The sequence below is a fragment of the Chanodichthys erythropterus genome, chromosome 14, assembly GCF_024489055.1.
Source record: "Chanodichthys erythropterus isolate Z2021 chromosome 14, ASM2448905v1, whole genome shotgun sequence".
Classification (NCBI taxonomy): domain Eukaryota; kingdom Metazoa; phylum Chordata; class Actinopteri; order Cypriniformes; family Xenocyprididae; genus Chanodichthys; species Chanodichthys erythropterus.
In genome coordinates, this window is record NC_090234.1 from 17,934,839 (window position 1) to 17,955,542 (window position 20,704).

Consider the following 20,704-nt stretch of genomic DNA (forward strand, 5'->3'; position numbering starts at 1 on the left):
ACCCTGAGTAAACTCCCGCTCATATTTCACATTAATACGATGCCAGAAACTGACGACAAGAGATTCGAACTTGAAATTTCTTGTTTTATGTTGTGTTTTAACTTCATCTGTATGGCTACAGCAAAATAAAGTATGGCATAGCAATAAACACAATCAAACCGGACAAAATATAACCATTTAGCCATTAAAAACATGAAAAAATTAACGAAAACAATGTTTGCCAGGCAAATCTAGTGGTCTCGCGAATCCAGCCGCTTCGCTTCTGAAATGCTTCTGGTGTGAGTTGACACCCCTCAGAAGACGGAACAAAACCTTGTCGGAGCCGAAACGAGGCTTAAGTACAACATGGAGCTTGAAGAACCAAAGAAAAAAAAATAAAACAGGAGAATTAACTTTGAGCAAGTCTGGAGGAAAATCGGAGGTATGGAAACATTTTAAACTAGTTTTAATAAACAAACAACGCAGTTTACATGCTTCTTCCTTGTCGTATTATTCATTAAGATAATAATTAATAAATGCACGCACAATTATGAACTTGATAAATGTTACAGATATGTTTTACTATGCACAAACAAATGCTTTTCAACTTACATATGCAAAATTCAGAATTAAATGAATGTGCTGCAATTTGTACAAAAAGAGAGTCTAGCTATAGCCTACGTGTTTTAGCCATTAAATAAGCACATTTAGTTTCAAGTTTGTTAAGTTTTGTTTTGAAGAAAGATTTTCTTTAAAGTGAATTTCGTTTAGTATTAATTGTATCTTAATTTTAATACATTTTTCATCATCCAATTACCTGGATTTAATACATAAAAAGCAATATAGCAGACAATATAATATTGATATGGAGGCGCCGGCGCGCCACGGACACACTTACACCATTTGAAACTCGTAACACACGCTGTCACCGAATTTACAAATGCACATCTTGCTTGTTGCTCACACACATATTATGTTAAAATAACAATAGGTTGAAGTAACATTATTAATAATAATTAATCTTTAAGAATATTTGATTGAATGCTGAATGTTGAGCTTGTTCAATTTAATAAAATTAAAACTTTATTATAATTAAAATAATTTAATATTTAATATTGAGTGGCCAATTTTTGCTCATTTATTAATAGTATTTATATAATTTATATAACTGCGCAGCTCCCCCCTGTAGCCTATGATCTAGCACAGCAGCACCTGCGTTAAAAAAAATAAAATAATCTGGCGCCGCCCCTGGTTATAACGGCCCACATATTAAAAATGGTCGGGTTTAAATCGGGCTCGGGCTCATAATTACAGTGGACGTGTCGGGCCGGGCCGGGCTCGGACACAACGTGCTCGGGCTCGGGTAGGGTCGGGCTTGATTTGTTGGGCCCGATCTAAGCTCTACTCCCAATGTTCAAATGAAACAGTCACCTGATTGCAATTAGAGAGACATAAGATGAGCAACAGGGCACTGACTGACATAGGGAAACCCCGGAGTGAAGACAGGCAACAATCAAAAACAGAGAAGGATAAGAGGAAGATAAGGCAGGAAAGCCCCTGAGGTCATGGGTAAGCCCAACAGCTTGGCAGCAACATCTATTGATTGTGGCATCCAACCCTGGATGATCCCGACCAGATCACTCCCACTGACGAAGATCATTGTCTCATGCTGTAATTAAAGCAATACGGATTCATACACACAGAGACATGGTTTTCCATTGTGTTGATCCCTGGAAAAGAACAAATTTATCACACATGAGATCTCGTACGCTCTTAAAAATAAAGGTTCAAAATAGGAGTTTTTACAGCACTTCTATAGAATAAACATTTCGGGTTCTCCACTGAATCTTTCAGTGAAGAGTTGTTAAAACAACCATTTTTCAATAATCTAAAGAACCTTGTTTTTTCTACTACCCAGAACCTTTTGTGCAGTGGGAAGAGTCCATGGATGTTAAAGGGGACCTATAATACCCCTTTTACAAGATGTAAAGTAAGTCTCTGGTGTCCCCAGAATGTGTCTGTGAAGTTTCAGCTCAAAATACCCCACAGATCATTTATTATAGCTTGTCAAATTTGCCCCTATTTGGGTGTGAGCAAAAACGCACCATTTTTGTGTGTGTCCCTTTAAATGCAAATGAGCTGCTGCTCCACGCCCCGTTTCCAGAAGAAGGCGGAGATTTAACAGCTCAACAACAACAAAGCTGGAGAATCTCACGCAGCCAAAAGGAGGATTGTCAGTAACGGTGTTCAGCCTTACATTGATCAAACCGGAGTCGACACTGATGGAGAGACTCAAGAAGAAGTTACAACTTTTAGAATGAAACTGGACGTTTCTGAATGGCTAGTGGATAAATTTATGTAGTTGCTGTGGAGTTGATTCAACTCATCCATGCCGTCATGTTAATCTTTTGTGCAAATCCAGCATTGAATTGACCCTCATTTGTGAAGCAGTCCGGTAGAAAAATGACGGCATGACAACAACACTCTACTACAACAACTCTTCCTCTTCCCTAAAGCAGCCCAACAGCAGCCCGTTGTTACGTGTTTAGGCAGGGATTATGTAAATTTTGGGGTTTGTGATGTTCGTTGTAGTCCCTACCAGCCGTTTGTTGAAGTCCTTAAAAAGTAATTTCTGTAAAATATCTCCCTTTGCATTTGAACTTTGAGCATTGCAACTTTGCAGATGTTGTTTATGCTCAAACAGCAACATTATACACTAAGTAAAGTTTTAAATCATAATCAAGGACCCCTTTAAAGATTCTTTGTGGAACCATAGACACCATAAGAACCTTTATTTTCAAGAGTGTATGTATATATCAGTTGTTTCCCAAGATTGCATGAAGAGGAATTGGAGACTGATGCTTCTCAGACATTTCTCCTTAGAAGACCATAATTATCTCATATGTGTGAGTTTCAGAAGAGATTTCAACACATAGGCCTATATAATATCTCAAACTGTTCTCAACTAAAGTCTGTGATCAAAACTCAGAGATGTCAACATGAACTCATCAAAATTGTTCCAAGACCAAACAATCTGAGCTGCTATCCACATTCAATTTATAGCTATGAACTCTTACTGCATGTCAACAATGGTCTCATTTATATTGATTATAAAGTCTCCTGAGGAACTGTAGAAGACAAAAATCACTAGTTTAATGAAACTCACATGAGGAGCATTATTTGGAAGACACACAGAGTTGCTGCCTATGTAGAGCATTGCAAATCACTTACATTTGAGTTAGGATGCTGCCCATGTGGGGCAAAAGACATCAAGCTCACTCGGTTTGGAAAAGAGCCATTCTGTGTATTGAGAAAGCATTATCCACAGGCTGTAGATTCAGTCTTCTCTACTAATGCAATTATTCAGTGTTAGCAGTGCTTTGAAAGGAAACCTTTCCTCACCAGCCACACACTGACGGCCACAGGAACGAAGAATCACCAGTAAATTTATGAGTTCCAGTTGTTCATCTGGCCATTTTTCTCATTAATCAGCAAAAATATCTTATTTACATTGAGAAAAGAAATCTACATGAAATGTTCTTGCTGGAAGAATCATACTTGCTGCTACAGACTAACTGAATGGAAAACGGTGCAAATAACAGGTTCTTTTGATGACAAGTGGTTAGATGGCGCTTTCTACTAATAGGGAACACTTAGATGTACCGTAACATTTTTAAAGCTTGAGAATATTAGATTAAAACAGTTTGCGGACAGTAAGATTGTTTAATGTTTTTGAAAGAAGCCTCTTATGCTCAACAAGGCTGCATTTATTTGAACAATACAGTAATATTGTGAAATATTATTAGAATTTTAAACAACTGTTTTAATATATTTTAAAATGTTATTTAGTCCTGTGATGACAAAAGTATTCATTTCTTTAAAAAAATCTTATTGACCCCAAACGGTACCATGCAATAAATAAACTATTATCTAACAAAACATTAGCCTAACGTTAAATGTATGAATATTTTCCTCATTGGTCCTGAACTAAGGACAGTTTAATTTATAAATATGCAACCCAGTTGCTTGCATCGCTGTTACCCATTCTGGCACATTTTAGAAAAATATTTATTTATTTATACTTGTATTAACTTATTTTGTTTATTTAGAACAAAGGTTTAAATTGTATCTAGACAAAAAAATAGCAAACAATCAACAGATCAACAGGTTAAACTTCTCTTCCCTTACCATTTGGGACAAAAATGGGGGGAAAAAATGGAAAAATATATTAGACTTACATTCAAAGAGGGACCAGAGTATAGTATAATGATAAGACTTTAGGGCAGACCTATAAGCAGGCATGTGATCAGCTTAAGACAAAAAAGAAGGAAAACCTGACCATGTTTAGAAAATCTTAGCAAATTTGGCAAGAAAGAAAGGAAGAAATAAAGTGAAAGAGAATATTGTTGCGACATCGGTAATTAAGATTAAGTACCTCTCATTATGAAACTGGAGTGGGCATAAAAACTGTGCATGTTTTCACATGCTTCACAAGAATACATATCAGGGTGGCTTTTTATTTAAAGTAACGCTTCAGGCCCAGAGCTTTAATGAGCTCTGTAATCTCGAAATCAAACACTGTCATCACTGCTAACGCCAAACTGCACACATATGTTCTCTTTGTTACTCACAAAGCCTCCTCTGACATTTCTGCTATGTTTTTGTCACAGATTCCTTTGAATGTGATGGAAGAGATGAGGCCACCGACCGTTTCAGAGAATACAGCAGGTATAAATTTTAATTATGGATGAAGTCATATTGCGTAGTCCAATAAAACACTGTGACATTTCACTAATGTTATAGCATCATTTTATTTATGATACAATTTGTCCTATACAAAAAAAAAGAAGAGAAAAAGTAGTGTTGTTAAATCAAGTTGGATGAATCAAAGGGCGCTTTGAGACACTTTTAGCGAGTTTGTTTGACATCACAGCTTGGTTCGTTCAGTTAGTCGGTTTTCCGCTTGGAGAAGTGATCCCAGCTAACAATGTTTGGTTTCTAGAATGGAACATTAGTTTAGGCCATAAAAGAAATAAATCCCAAAAATGACCATTAGAAAATGCTCTGTGTAATTCTTAACAGATTGTCACACAAAAACATTCTAGGAACGATAACAATATATATATATATATATATATATATATATATATATATATATATATATATATATATATATATATATATATATATATATATATATATATATATATTAGGGCTGTCAATAGATTCATTTTTTAAATCGCGATTAATCGCACGCTTATCGTGAAATTAAGCAAACACCATTTATCTTGTTTAGCATGTCCATTTTGCCATTATTGCCTATATCCAGCAAAGTAAGCCATCAGACTTAAGTACAAAACTGTATTTTTCAGCTTTTTTCAAAATAAATTTAGATCCAAAAAAGGACACCAAATAACCAAACGATATGATTTCATATAATTCATACATTTATGTAGGCTGCATATACAAAAAAAAACTTTCATAATTCACAGTGTATAGTATGTGCAACAGCAAAGAGCTTGTTTACATTTTAGATATGTCAAGTTGCCATACTGAACAGGACCACATGGAGATGCCAAAAAAACCCTAAACCAACCACCCTGACCTGCATATATACTAAAGTACACAGCAACATACACAGGACAAATCTAAAAGTTATCCTGAATGTGTGTGAAAACAACGTGAATGTACTGAAATGTGTCTGTGCATAAATACAAATGGCGATCAGTGCGTCAAGAGCGTTCGTACATGATTTGTTTGCACATCAATATAACGGACACACGTGTGCTTCTGTACGTCACCGCAATTGTCTTTACTTTGATTGCAATCCTCATCCATCAAAACTTTCATAGCAAGAAGCTGGTTTGCTTTATCCATCTGGCCATACAGCGGTGGGATGTTTCGACGTTCTGTTCAGACAGGACCAACGCGATACGGAAGGGCTCGCGCTCTTCAGATACAATGACACAATATGACAGAGAGTTCATATTTTAAAGCGAAACAGACACTGGAATGAATAATTCTCTCTGCCATCTCGTATATAATCAGCATGGACTTTAAGATCATCTAACTGATGACGTAAATTGCATTATGACGCAATTTCTCATAATTTTTTCACGTTAAATGCATCAAATTATTTTAAAGTGTTTAGGATTTTGAATTAATCACATGCGTTAACGTGTTAATGTTGTATAATATACACTGTTCGTCTCCAAGCAACACACAGTGGTGTTTCATTTTTGAATCCGAGTTTTGAACAAATCGAGTGAACCATTGATTCAATGGACCCTTCATAAGGACAGCCATTTCACTCCTGTATGTATGAGCCATTTGAACGAATTGAATTAATTAATTAAGACATTTACCGCCACCTACTGGCAGTTTTAGTTTCTTATTTATAGTGTATTTTAATAAAAAAACATAAAAAATCTTATTTCCATATTAACTAAAAAATGAATTAAAATTAACGGTAACGGAAAAAATCATTAACGGTATAGTTTGTTATACTACGGAAGAGGATTAGGGCCAAGCAATAATAAAAAAATAAAACCATCTCGAGATTAAAGTTGTTAAATTTCGAGAAAAAACTCGTTAAATTTCGAGAAAAAAGTCGAGATAAATTGTTGAGAATGAAGTCATTAAATTACGAGAAAAAATTCGTTAGATTATGAGAACAAATTTGTCAAATTATGAGAAAAAAGTTGTTAAATTTCAAGAAAAAAAGTCGAGATAAAATGTTGAGAATAAAGTCATTAAATTACGAGAAAAAAAGTTGTTAAATTATGAAAACAAATTCGTAATTTAACGGATTTGTTCTTGTAATTTAATGAGTTTATTCTCAACATTTTATTTCAACCTTTTTCTCGAATTTAACGACTTTTTTCTCGTAATTTAACGAGTTTATTCTTAATATTTTATCTCAAATTTTTTCCCGAATTTAATGATTTTTTTCTCGTAATTTAACAAGTTTATTCTCAACATTTTATCTTGACTTTTTTCTCGAAATTTAACGAGTTTTTTCTCATAATTTAATGAATTTATTCTTAACATTTTATCTCGACTTTTTTCTCGAAATTTAATGAGTTTTTTCTCATAATTTAACGAATTTATTCGTAACATTTTATCTCGACTTTTTTCTCGAATTTAACAAGTTTTTTCTCGAAATTTAACAACTTTCATCTCGAGATGGTTTTATTTTTTTATTATTGCTTGGCTCTAATTCTCTTCCGTTTTATACTGCTATACCACTAAAAAGAAAAATTCAGTCAACATTTACTCACCCTCATGGTCCAAAAATTTATATATAAAATAAAATATTTCTTGCTGCTAGCTGCAAGCTACTTTTTGTAATGTCTATTTGATGCTTTACACAATAATGACTTTAAATGATCTTTTAGGGGTATATTTGATGTGCGATTCATTTGCGATTAATTAGATTAATTAATCGTCACATCATTTTTAATTGTTTGACAGCCCTATATATAAATATATTAGATCTAAAAGTACAATGTGAAAAGTGACCTGTAGGGTTAGGGGTGTGTAATCAAAAAAAAGTTATTGGACCAAGAGTGAAAACAGTCAAACATACATGCACACACATATCAGCAGAATCCAGAGTTTCCATTTAAATGTGTTTCTCTGTGCGTGCTGCTATCTAAGCACTTAATCTATAGGGGAGACAGCTAAAGACAGTGGGTGTACACAAGCCCTCAGCCATTATTGAGAATGGGTGGCTAAGAGCTCTGAGCCCAGAGCAGATTGTAACCAAGCCTGTACAGGTGATGAAACCTGAGAGGCTTTTTTTCTAAATTCAGGTTGAGGTGCTTCTTCCCCCGATTTGACGAGATGAGACCCGACACAGCGCTTTGAACGCACGCCTTTGTTTTTAGGGGAGCTGCTGTTGCTGAAGTGTGTCCCGAGGCAGTGGAGCTGATGGGCCTGCATCAGGGCTCGGTTACGGGAGCCTCGTTTTTACTGTCTCTTTCTGTGGTCTCACTCAGCAACGATGGAGGATAACTTTTCCATCAGACACCCAGACACATATCTCAGTATCTATGAGTTACTCGGTTTGAAAAGATTTTGTAAAGTGGACCATTAGTTTGTAACTCAGTCCATGAAGGTGAATGTCTGGCTTCATGTGATAAATTAGGCTTTATTCAAACAGACTGTGAGTTTACACATTTTTAATGATTAATCGAAGAGTGTCTGCAGTGGCACCAGTATTTATGATTAGGCAAAATCAGTGGCTAGCTATTATTACCTCCTTTTTCTTGTCTCTATCTTAAAAGAGATGAGTTACTCGGTTTGAAAAGATTTTGTAAAGTGGACCATTAATTTGTAACTCAGTCCATGAAGGTGAATGTCTGGTTTCATATGATAAATTAGGCTTTATACACAGACCATGAGTTGACACATTTTTAATGATTAATCAGAGAGTGTCTGCAGTGGCACCAGTATTTATGATTAGGCAAAATCAGTGGCTAGTTATTATTACCTCCTTTTCATCTTCCCTCTATCTTAAAAGAGCAGTTGACTCAAAAATGAAAATTATGTTATTATTCACTACAGATGCACCGAAATTTCAGCTACTGAAAATTTTCAGTTGAAATAGCCATTTTCGGTTTCAGGCCGAAATGACTTTAAAGGGCCAAATTTTTACTATTTCGTACACACAACATGGATAATCTACAACAGTTAAACATGTCTGCTGTGTGGATACTAGCTCTGGACTTACAATATTATTTTCTCTATTTTAATTGGTAGGCTAATGATATGGTTTCTTGAATCTAAAATCTTTGTTGTTTTCTGTTGATGCACAGCTTGAACAAAACTTTGTTACTTGTAATGTGAAGCAAAGTATCAACTTTAAAATTCTGTCAATTTTATTATGAATTTCAAACAACAAATGCCGTTTTGGGGCTCTTTCATACAGCGTGACTGATTACTATAGCCATCTCATTTCAAGTGGCAGCACGGATCAAGCGCACGTGAACGGATCATCTTATCTCCTCTTTACTACAGCACGAAATAAACATGGATGAACATCAGAAGGTATTTTTAAAGAATTATTACAACTTACTGAATTGATCCTGTCTCATGTAATCACTCAATCAGTGTTTCAACCGGGAAAGATGTCAATAAAACAACTTGTAGGCTTATGGCCCCGGTATACTTCAAACAAAGTTCTTTTGTGTTCTTCGTTTCGGGGTAAAACGAAGTTTGAAATGCGTGACCAGCGATATACCGTAAACGAACATCTGATGCCGCCCACACTGCTGAGAGCGACGTTTAGATGAATATGTAAATATGTGCCATGCACTTTCTTCTCAGTAACAAAATAAACACAACAAAAATGAGAAAACAGCAAGCATTTATTATAGAAAGCATAAGAAAAGCATCTGATCATAACAACATGGGAACGTTAGCACGAGCTCTGCAAATTAGCACTCCAGTCACGTCACGTCTTCATATAGCACTTTATTCAATAGATTGCTTAAAATCAAGCAGCTTTACAGTATCAAACATGAAAAACAGTGTCAGTGCCTCATTTTTTTTTTACAAGCACAACTTCATACTTTGTATTATAAAGCGGCTATCCAGTGTGTTCATGTTTTCACCTGCTGTGGCCACTGGAACTTTTTTGGAATTATTGGATGTGTTTGAGGAGGTTAATTCCCTATGTCTCATCTCCCCGCTGGTACCGTCCAGCCCTGAACTGTCCGTCTCCCCGCTGGTTCCGTCCAGCCCTGTGTCTCCTGTGTTCCCTCCCAGCCTCCCTCTCCCGCCTCCTCTAACTGTCTGCTCATCATTCCTGCCTCCTCTGGTACCCTTCAGCCCCTCTTCAGCTCCATCACTCAAGTGTATAGACCCGATTCGAAGCTTCAGGCCACCAGCTCCACCAGCCTCCGAACCCAACACTCCACCGCAGCCTGTTGATGCGTCACCTCCGCCGTGGCTTCTCCCTCCATCGGCTCCACCGGAAACCTTCAACCTCAAGACTCCACCGGGCTCCCTCGCCCCAGGCTCCGACTTGGTCAGACGTTGTCCAGCCTGCGCCGTCAGTTTCACCTGGCTCCCCCCGTCTCCTCCTTCGTTCTGTCACACCGCCTCCATCTCAGTCTTCAGGTTCCTGGACTCCACCTCGGATGCTCGTTGCCCGGGCTCCATCTCGGTCTCCAGATCCATGGCATGCCAGCTCCACCTGGATCTCCATCGTCGGTGGCGTCTCCATCGGCAGTCCCCAGGGTGGCGCCTCTCAACTCTCCACTATGACGTCTCCCGTCCTCGACTCCACCCTGGGGCCTTATCGTGGTTGGTCTCTGGACCAACATCTGGCTCCTCCTGCTCCAGGCTTCTCCTTGGCTACTCCCACCCTCCACTCCCCCTTGGACTATTTTCGTTTTCTGTGGACTTCTGTTTAGTTCCTCTGCCCTTCGCCCTCCTCCAGAGCCCCCCTCCGGGGGGCGATATGTTACATGTCTTGTTTCTGTGACCTAGTTTTCCCCAGTCTGTTTCATTAGTTCATTTGATTCATCTGTCTAGTTCATCATCTCATCACCTCGTTAAGTTCCCCTTGTTGGTCACATGTATTTAAACCCAGTGTTCTCCTTCACTCCTTGTTCGTTCTCGTTTACGTTAACATGTATGTTATGCTGTCTCTACCCTGTTGGAATCTCCTGTGTTTGATTAAAGACCTACTCGTATATTCATCTTCATCTTCGCGTGCATTTGTATACAACAACTGTAAAACTTATAGCCTACTTAACGTTACTACCTCAAAGCTGTAGCTAATGTCCATTAACTCATGAGTCAGCTAGAAAAAGAACATTTTCCTAAATATATATTCACTGTTTTACATGTTTGTTATATTTTTACTTGATGTCTTCATTAATATATGTTGAATAAATCTTGAAAACAAGTTATTACAGATTATTGTTTTCTGCTTCTCAAATCACATAAAATACAACTATCATAAATCTTACAGATTTATAAAAGGTGTTTATTGGGTTTATACTGGTTTTGAACATTACATTTTTATTTAAAAATTATCTATAATTTAGCGCAAATATGCACAGTGCCATTTTTATGCTTTTTACGATGAAGATTGCTACAGATTGCTGCCATACAACCTGTTTTCTGTTCACCTGCCTCTCTTTCCCTAAATCCTTCCACTTGGGAACTGTTCGGATGTGTTGTTTTCATATGAGTCCACAGTGGGCTATTCATCCGAGGTTATATTCCAGCCAAATTCAACTTGACTCTTTACTATTGTTCTGGGTCCTATCACAATCTTGATCTCCCAACATCTCTTTTCCTAAAGTCCCTTTATATCACAGGTTGTCTGTTACTTGGCTGCATTCAATCAGAGCTGATGACGGCTCCGGAGCTCAAGACAGCTCTTTTCACCGGGGTCGGGTGTATCTAATAAAAGTCAGCTCTATAGAGCTTTTATCGGTGGGTTTTGGTTATGCTGATCGCTAGATCCCAGGTTAATCTCTCTCAGAGAGTCAGTGACATTTTTAAAGCTTCTCTCCCCAAAAGCCCCTTTCTCTCAGAGATTGTTTTACACCATTTGACATTTCCGCAGTGTTTGAAATGCTCCACATATCAGGTGGGGATGTAAGAGCCTCTCTATCCGTGCTTCACCTCTCCTAGCAAATACATCTCTGGAGAACCTGAGCTGATTTCCCTCTTATGATGTAGAGTGATTTCCGGGGACAATCCTCGTTTTTTGTGGCCTGTGCCTGACTCGAGCTGTACTTGGAAATGTCCCAGTTTTTCAAAAGCCTGGAAAGTGAAATAACTGATAATGCATGTGATAATACACATTTTCCTACTGTCACAAACATATAACATATAGGGCTTGTCTCCAGTGACTTTCTATGATGTTTAAAGCATTTCTAAGGATGATTTTTAGAAGGCAGCTGTCTGACTAGAGAGTGAAATCTAAGCAATTTGCTAAGTGATAACGATAAAGATATTGTTCTAAAATCATTCTAAATATAAAAGAATTGCAGAGTCCACATTTTTGGTGTGAACGGGCCTTAATTCTTCATTGGTTTTCAAAAACACACTCAAGATTTTCCTGAGGGGTTTTATAATGGGATTTTTCAATTTATGAGTAAAATAAGTTCTGTTGTAAACATACACTCTAAAAAAAAAAAAAAAAAATGTTGGGTTAAAAACAACCCAAGTTGGGTTGAAAATGGACAAACCCAGTGTTTGGGTTGTTTTAACCCAGCAGTTGGGTTAAATGTTTGCCCAACGTGCTGGGCAGTTTATATATTTAACTATTGTTTCAAAAATTACAATATGGCTGGCTTAAAATGAACCCAAAATAGGTTGGAAATTAAAAATCAGACACATAATTACTAGAGGCAACAATAATAATCATTTATTAATAAGCAATTTAATATATCTAATTATCATTCATTAAATGTTCATTTATTAAACATATTAATAAATGTTGATTTTCAACATAATTTGGGTTCATTTTAGGCAAGCAATACAATCATTTTAAACTATAGTTGAGTTAAATAAAATAATTGGGCAAACCCAAATGCTGGGTTAAAACAACCATTTTTTTAGAGTGTAACTTGACGATACTTGAACATTTTGCTTTTACAACATAAATTCATTCATTTCCTTAACCGTTTTAGTCATATCTGACTCTTGGTGATTCTATTGGCCATCTCCCGCCATACGCGAGAGACTGTCCATGAATTTTCTAGGCGATGATTTTTCCAGGGTAGGTCGCCAGGTCTTTTCCCATCCTTTCCCATTACATGGCTTGGGACTCATACAAGCACACATTCACACCTATGGACAATTTAGCATCTCCAATTCACCTATACTGCATGTTTTTGAATTGTGGGGGAAGCCAAAGCACCCTCAGGAAATGCACGCAGACACAGGAAGAACATGGAAACTCAACACGTTATTTATTTATTTAAAAAGAAAAATAACAGCTTAAAAATTCACGTTTTCAATATGGAAAGGCCTCATGGCTCAGGTGGGACTCAAATCAGGGACCTCCTTGCTGTGAGGTGACAGCGCTACTCACTGAGATACTGTGTCGCCCATACAATGTTAATTACACAAATTGAAAACGTTAATTTTTAAGCTGTTATTTTTATATAAAAAAAAAAAAAAAAAAAAAAAAAACATGAAAAAAAAAGAAACTGACTGAACAGAAGTGTGAAACTGAAAATTAATCTGTCTGTGATCTCCTTGAGTTTACTGAGGCTTTTAGCTGTCCGTCAAGCTGCTATACAAACAGAATACAGCATTATATTTGAATATTTATGTTTTTGATATTATTGTTTGTCTCATAGCCAACTCTCTGATTAAGGAAATGAGATAAAGTAACCTCTGACCAGTCATCAGAAGACACACTGCGAGTCACGACAGATGTTTTCATTAGTGGACGGTTTGATTGAAATCACTCACGTTACTTACGTCAGCGATTATCATACTTGCAGTTTGATTTAAACCATGTATTATGTTGCAGCTCCTAATAAAGTTGCTGGCAACTAGTATCATTTTATTAATGCTCCAAAGCCAATTCTTGTCATTAATTTTGGACCCTGTTCATTTATGACCAGATTTCTTATCATGACAACCTTGATGTAAACAGATGACTCATTGCAGCCCTTCACTTTTTTCTTTTGAGATTTTCATTTCTTTTATCCAGTGGGTGTGTGATAGCCACCTACAGTCCTTTAGCCTTCATCTGCCAACAGCAGCTATTAAGACCGATGAGTCATTCATAGATTTAACATTATTTAGGTTTGACCTTCTGTGTATGTCTGATGTCACACATCTGATCATCTTTGACAGATAATTATATGTCCCCTGACCCACCACCCCTGTTCTTCTCATTTGCACATCTGTTCCTCAAGCTGCTAAATTCTCAATACACATTCGCTCTCTGCTACGGAAGTGTTCATCACCCCTTTCCCTCCCTTAATTGCTCTTGTTTTGCACACCATGGCCCCCTTGGTGAAGCAATAGTTCATTCTCCCTTGTACATCTGTATATTTTAAATGATGAATGACAATAAAGTGAACCTTGTACTTTGTTTCGTCATGTACAAATAGGGCTAAAGACACCACACTTGAGAAATAAAACTAGAAAAAAAAGTGTTATATTAGGTGGCCTTAACTACTATTTACATCAAAACATAAGTACAATGTACTTATGTTCAAATTGTATTGCAAAACCCTTGTGCTGCTATTGAGGTGGATATGGGTAAGGTTAGGGACAGGTTTGGTGCATTGTAGCAAATGATTAATTTAAATGTACATAGTAGTTAAAGGGTAAATTCATCCAAAACTGAAAATTCTGTCATTAATTACTCGCCCTCATGTTGTTCTACACCTGTAAGACCTAAGACGTAAGACCTAGCGATGGGTGATTTCAAAACACTGCTTCATGAAGCTTCGAAGCTTTACGAATCTTTTGTTTCGTATCAGTGGTTTAGAGCATGCATCAAACTGCCAAAATCACGTGATTTCATTAAACAAGGCTTCGCTACATCATAAGTGTTTTGAAATTTCAGTGGTTCACCACTGTGGGGCGTGAATTTGGCAGTTTGATACGTGCTCTGAACCACTGATTCGAAACAAAAGATTTGTAAAGCTTCGAAGCTTCATGAAGCAGTGTTTTGAAATCGCCCATCACTAGAGATTGTTGAATAAAGTCATTATTTTGTTCATTTTTTGGCGCACAATAAGTGTTCTCGTCGCTTCATAACATTAAGGTTGAACCACTCTAGTCTTACGGGTATGCAACGGCATGATGGTGAGTAATAATGACAGTTCACCCAAAAATGAAAATTCTAACAGGGCCACCTAATATAAAGTGGGACCAAAGTGATTGTATAAAACATTTAATGAACATTAAAGGCAAAATTTGTGTGAAAATATGTTTTTAAACCTGGTTAGGGGGCTTTTACCCCAAATGCATTATGAAACTGGAAATTATAAAGTATTGTTTCATGAAATATGTGATGAATTCACGATGCTAATTAGTTCATATTGTACAATTTAATATGCTTGATTAAATTCTTAAAATCAACATTTTGTCTTTGCACGCTATGACCTCATTGATCAGATGATGTGTTATTGCTCTTTATTCTTTTGCCAAAAAAATAGAATTGTTCAAAAATCAATGTTCAGTTTAATAAGGGAGAATGTGTTTTTGTTGTTTTTGTTGTTGTTTTTTAAAGTTATGTTGGGACTGTGGAAAAAAAATCTTAAAAAATAAATATAATATATATATTTTTCTGAAAAGAAAATGATAAGAATAAAAAGAAAATGAAAAAAGACATACAGTGTTTCACAATACAAACAAACAAATAAATAAATAAATAGGGGATTTAAGCCTGTTATTTATATATTTTGCTGTAGTGTGTCAGAAGGAAATATGTTTACATTTCTGAATATTCCTTTTCCCATTAATTGTAATAATCCAGTGAGATTTGATTTTGATTTGAATAGTTTATTGCTGAATAATATATATATTTTATATATATTTTATTATATATTTTTTTTTACTATTGTGCAGTACTGTATACTATATAAGAAATAAGATAAATATATTTATATATTCCTGACCTACAAGTCATAGGTCAGGAATAGAGGGATAAAATAATATACAGTGAAAATAATTTAAGATTGGCAGGCCAGATGTTGTCTCATCCATAATGGATTTCTCTTCTTTTTCCACTAATGTCTTCTAATGTCTTCAATGTTTTCAGCAGACTTAGTAAATGTCAGTATCATTTAGTAAAGTTATGACTGTGAGCTTCAGTTCATCCAGCCAACAGGTTTGCAGAGAAGTTTTCTTGTAATGATCTTTTTTATGAGTGTAATTTCATCCTCAGCACTAAACAGCAACTCGGTGCTTAACTACTGTGGATATCAGATAAATTTTCACACAGATCCTCCTTTTCACATGGCTCTGTTTACACTGACGCACTGAAGACAATCTGCATGTGACATAGCAGAGACATTTTATGGGTTTTGGCTTCAAGTTTTACAACAACAGCAACTAAAAGGATACTACAATCTATTTCTGTCTTTTTCACCCATATGACGCAAAAAAAAAGTAATGACAAACTTCTGTGTAGCACAAACAACGAAGTACAGACAAATTGGCTACAGGTGGATCAATAGGCCAAGTACACACTGCAAAGTTTCACAAGTGAACAGAATTCAAATACACACGTGAAACTCGTACATTATGGTTCCGTTTGTGTACAGAAGGAATCACTCCACACTGCAATAGGCCTATAGAGTTCAACTGTTCCTGCCTACTTTTTCAGCAGCCTTGGTTCCGGGAGTTTTTTTCCCCCCATAGGGATTTTTAAAAGTCTTCGTTAAAGCTTAATGAGCCATGAACCAAACCAGCCAGCTACGAGGTCAATCACACTCACAAATCGGACCCAAAGGCAAAGATAAAAGAGTGTGTACTTAATGGCTTTAATGGCACCTAAAAGACAGAGAAATTTAAAACTATTGATGTTGATTATATATGCATTTAATATGCATGTATAATGTGTAAAATATTTAAGCAGTTTGAGAGTATAGGGAAACTTACTAGATTATGTCATTCATAGAGCTTCATAAAAGTGGGAAGGCGCTAAAAAGTTATTTGGTGCAATTTACTTGTTTCCATTCTCTGACTGGTGGAGATTTCTCAGCAGAATCCTGGGTAATGTAGTTTCTCACCAGAATTATCACCGTTAAACATGATTATTTAAAAAATAAGTTGAAATAATGCAGGCGGATGCCTTCAACAAAAGCATATACCTGCCTCAAGTTTGGTTGAATCGCACTAGTTAAAAACCAAAGAGCGTCTCTTCATCAGCTCTACCTGCATTATAATATTAATATATGGTCTCGACACAGTTAGCCTACTAGACAGCGCTGGGACATCCAGAGAGTGCACGCTTGAATTTGCCGCAGCATTAATACGAATGTTGTAAATTTAATTTAACAACGGGAATGACGGTTACATTCGTATAGTGTTTGCGTGCCTCGACAGTTACAAATAAAGCCACAATAAGCTCATGGAGCGAACTTGTCAATCATTTTGATGGATGATGTGGAGAAAACTCTGACCAATAAGAGGACAGTTGTACTCGCATGTGACTTGCATAAACATGTGGTACACTTTGAAAGGTTATCTTGTGAAAGGGAACTGATCCAAGAAGAAAATGCAACATTGTAACAAATTAAGTCTCTGTTTCGGAACAAAACAAACAATCCATAGGTGTAAAAACACCCCTAGTTCATAGGTCTGTCTTTAAAGGTTTATAAGTTATTGTACAAAATAAATTCCCTTATAATTTAATAATAAAATTAATGAAATGTTTACTTCCAGACCCAACTGTGGCACTCCGTTGAGAACAGGAGATTTGCTACCGGCAGTTTTTAGTAAAGTTCTGTTGCCCAAAGCACTGTGTTTTGTTTACGCTTTTCATGCTCCCTTACCATTATATATATATATATATATATATATATATATATATATATATATATATATATATATATATATATATATATATATATATATATATATATATATATATATATATATATATATATATATAGTCAAGACACTTACCTCTGTTTCTGTGGTTTTCTAGCACTTCAAAATATCTGTCAGTGTCGAAGAGATCGTGACGTCACTCCATTAACCAATATTTGTTTGGTTTGGTTCTGCACACACTAAATCATAAATGTGCATAACAAACACATTCATGCGCACACACACACTTTGGGTATAAATGTAGTGTTTTTTAGTAATTTTGTATTTATTTTAATCAATATTTCACAGTACTGAAAGAATTGCATTCATAATCAACATATCTGTTGTTTAATTTGCAATCTTTAATATATTTTTTTCACCAAGCTTGTTGCAATGCTTTATGCAGTTGTCTTCTCAGTGAAGGATACTTGCAATGCTGCTTTGAAATTTGGCCAAAATAATGTGTCCTAGACCTTTTGTAACAGCCTTCACACTGAGAGCACAACTTCAATGTCCTGCCTACATTGTGAGCACATCAAGTTTTGGAACAGAGCCCTTGAGATTATCCATTTAGACAACTGGCCCATGATAGCCCATGTCTAATGGCAAACCAAACTGAAAGGCATATGTGCAAACAAATCCAGGGATAAGGACCATTTAATGGCAAACATGGAAGTCTGCAGCACAGACAGATGCCGTCCAAACCCAAATGTGTCAGAATGGCTCCGATACAAGGATAGATGGCGGAAGTTTGACTATTTCATCTGTTTGCTTGGTGACCTCATCTCAAAATGAATAATTAATAATGAAGGTGGAGAAGCGATCTCAAAGAGATATCGCTGTCATTTGATGGCTTTACCCGGCATGAACTCTCTCTTCGTTTCTCTTCTTCACAAAAGTAGAATGGAGGAGTGAGGCAGAGAGAGACATTTTAGATGCCTATTCCTCCACCATCAGCATTATATAACCTCTTTTAGCAGACACTTCTTTTTTAATATTTAATAACCTGGTGTTCTATTGCCAGAATAATGGAAAACTTAACTTTGTGTTCCTCGAGGATCACAGGGCTGTCTTTGGCAAGCACAAACCAATGTTCTTAGAGTGACCACCAGTTTATGGCAGAGTGGCCCGACAGAAGCCTCTCCTCAGTGCAAGACACATGAAAGCCTGCATGGAGTTTGCCAAGATGGTGAGAAATAAGATTCTCTGGTCTGATGAGACCAAGATAGAACTTTTTGGCCTTAATTCTAAGCGGTATGTGTGGAGAAAACCAGGCACTGCTCATCACCTGTCCAATACAGTCCCAACAGTGAAGCATGGTGGTGGCAGCATCATGCTGTGGGGGTGTTTTTCAGCTGCAGGGACAGGACGACTGGATCTTGCAATCGAGGGAATATCGATATCGTCCAGGATATCCTGGACGAAAACCTTCTTCAGAGTGCTCAGGACCTGAGACTGAGCTGAAGGTTTACATTCCAACAAGACAATGACCCTAAGCACACAGCTAAAATAATGAAGGAGTGGCTTCACAACAACTCTGTGACTGTTCTTGAATGGCCCAGCCAGAGCCCTGACTTAAACCCAATCTCTGGAGAGACTTAAAAATGGCTGTCCACCAACGTTTACCATCCAACCTGACAGAACTGGAGAGGATCTGCAAGGAGGAATGGCAGAGGATCCCCAAATCCAGGTGTGAAAACCTTGTTGCATCTTTCACAAAAAGACTCATGGCTGTATTAGATCAAAAGGGTGCTTCTACTAAATACTGAGCAAAGGGTCTGAATACTTAGGACCATGTGATATTTCAGTTTTTCTTTTTTAATAAATCTGCAAAAATGTCAACAATTATGTGTTTTTCTATCAATATGGGGTGTTGTGTGTACATTAATGAGGAAAAAAATGAACTTAAATGATTTTAGCAAATGGAAAGAGTGAAAAAATTAAGGAGGTCTGAATACTTTCCGTCCCCACTGTATTTTGGGTTCATTTTAAGCCAGCCATAAAGTAATTTTTAAACAGTAGCTGAGTTAAATAAAACTACCCAGCAGGTTGGGCAAACATTTAACCCAATCTCTGGGTTAAAACAACCCAAACGCTGGGTTTGTCCATTTTCATTTTCATGTTTTTAACCCAACATTTTTTAGAGTGTAGGATACCTATCCACAATATTTAACACTTAAATAATATTAATAAAAAAAAAAAAAAAATTATAAAGATATATAGCTATTCAAAACACCATAGCAACACCTAGAGTATACCTTAAAGGGTTAGTTCAGCCAAAAATTAAAATTATCCCATAATTTACTCACCCTCAAGCCATCCTAGGTGTATATGACTTTCTTCTTTCAGCCAAACACAATCTGAGTTATATAAAAAAAAAAAAAAAAAAAAAAATTATATATATATATATATATATATATATATATCCTGACTCTTCCAAGCTTTGTAATGGGAGTGATTGGCACCCAAGATTTTGGCACATCCATACGGCTCCAGGGGGTTAATAAATGCCTTCTGAAGCGAAGCAATGCGTTTTTGAAAGAAAAATATCTACATAGCTTAACTTATAAACTGTAATCACTAGCTTCCAGTAATGGCAGTTCATTAGAGTCGAGTTCCAGTGGAAGAATGACCTCTGACTCGACGTAGGACGTATGACCCTCGTGTGAACTAAAAAGTGAACTATACTTTGGGCTGAAGGCATAACATAATCTCAGGTGAGAATTAACAAACTTGGAAGCACAGAGGATAGAGCAAAACAAAACGCCAGTCATGAATTAGATGTCTAAAATGAGTAGTTTTATTTTGATATAAGAGAAGAGGAGCTACATCATACATTGGTTTAGAGGTCACCCTTCCGCAGGAACTCGCGGATGGCCATTACCAGAAGCTAGTGATTACAGTTTATAAAGTTATAAATATGGATATTTTTCTTACAAAAGTGCATCGCTTCACTTCAGAAGGCCTTTCTTAACCCCCTGGAGCCATATGGATTACTTTTAGGATGGATGGATGTGCTTTTTTGGGCTTCAGTCACTCCCGTTATAAAGCTGGGAATAGCCAGGATATTTTTTTAATTTAACTCTGATTGTGTTTGGCTGAAAGAAGAAAGTTGTATACACCTTGGATGGCTTGAGGGTGAGTAAACTATGGGATCATTTTCATTTTTTGGGTGAACAAACCCTTTCAG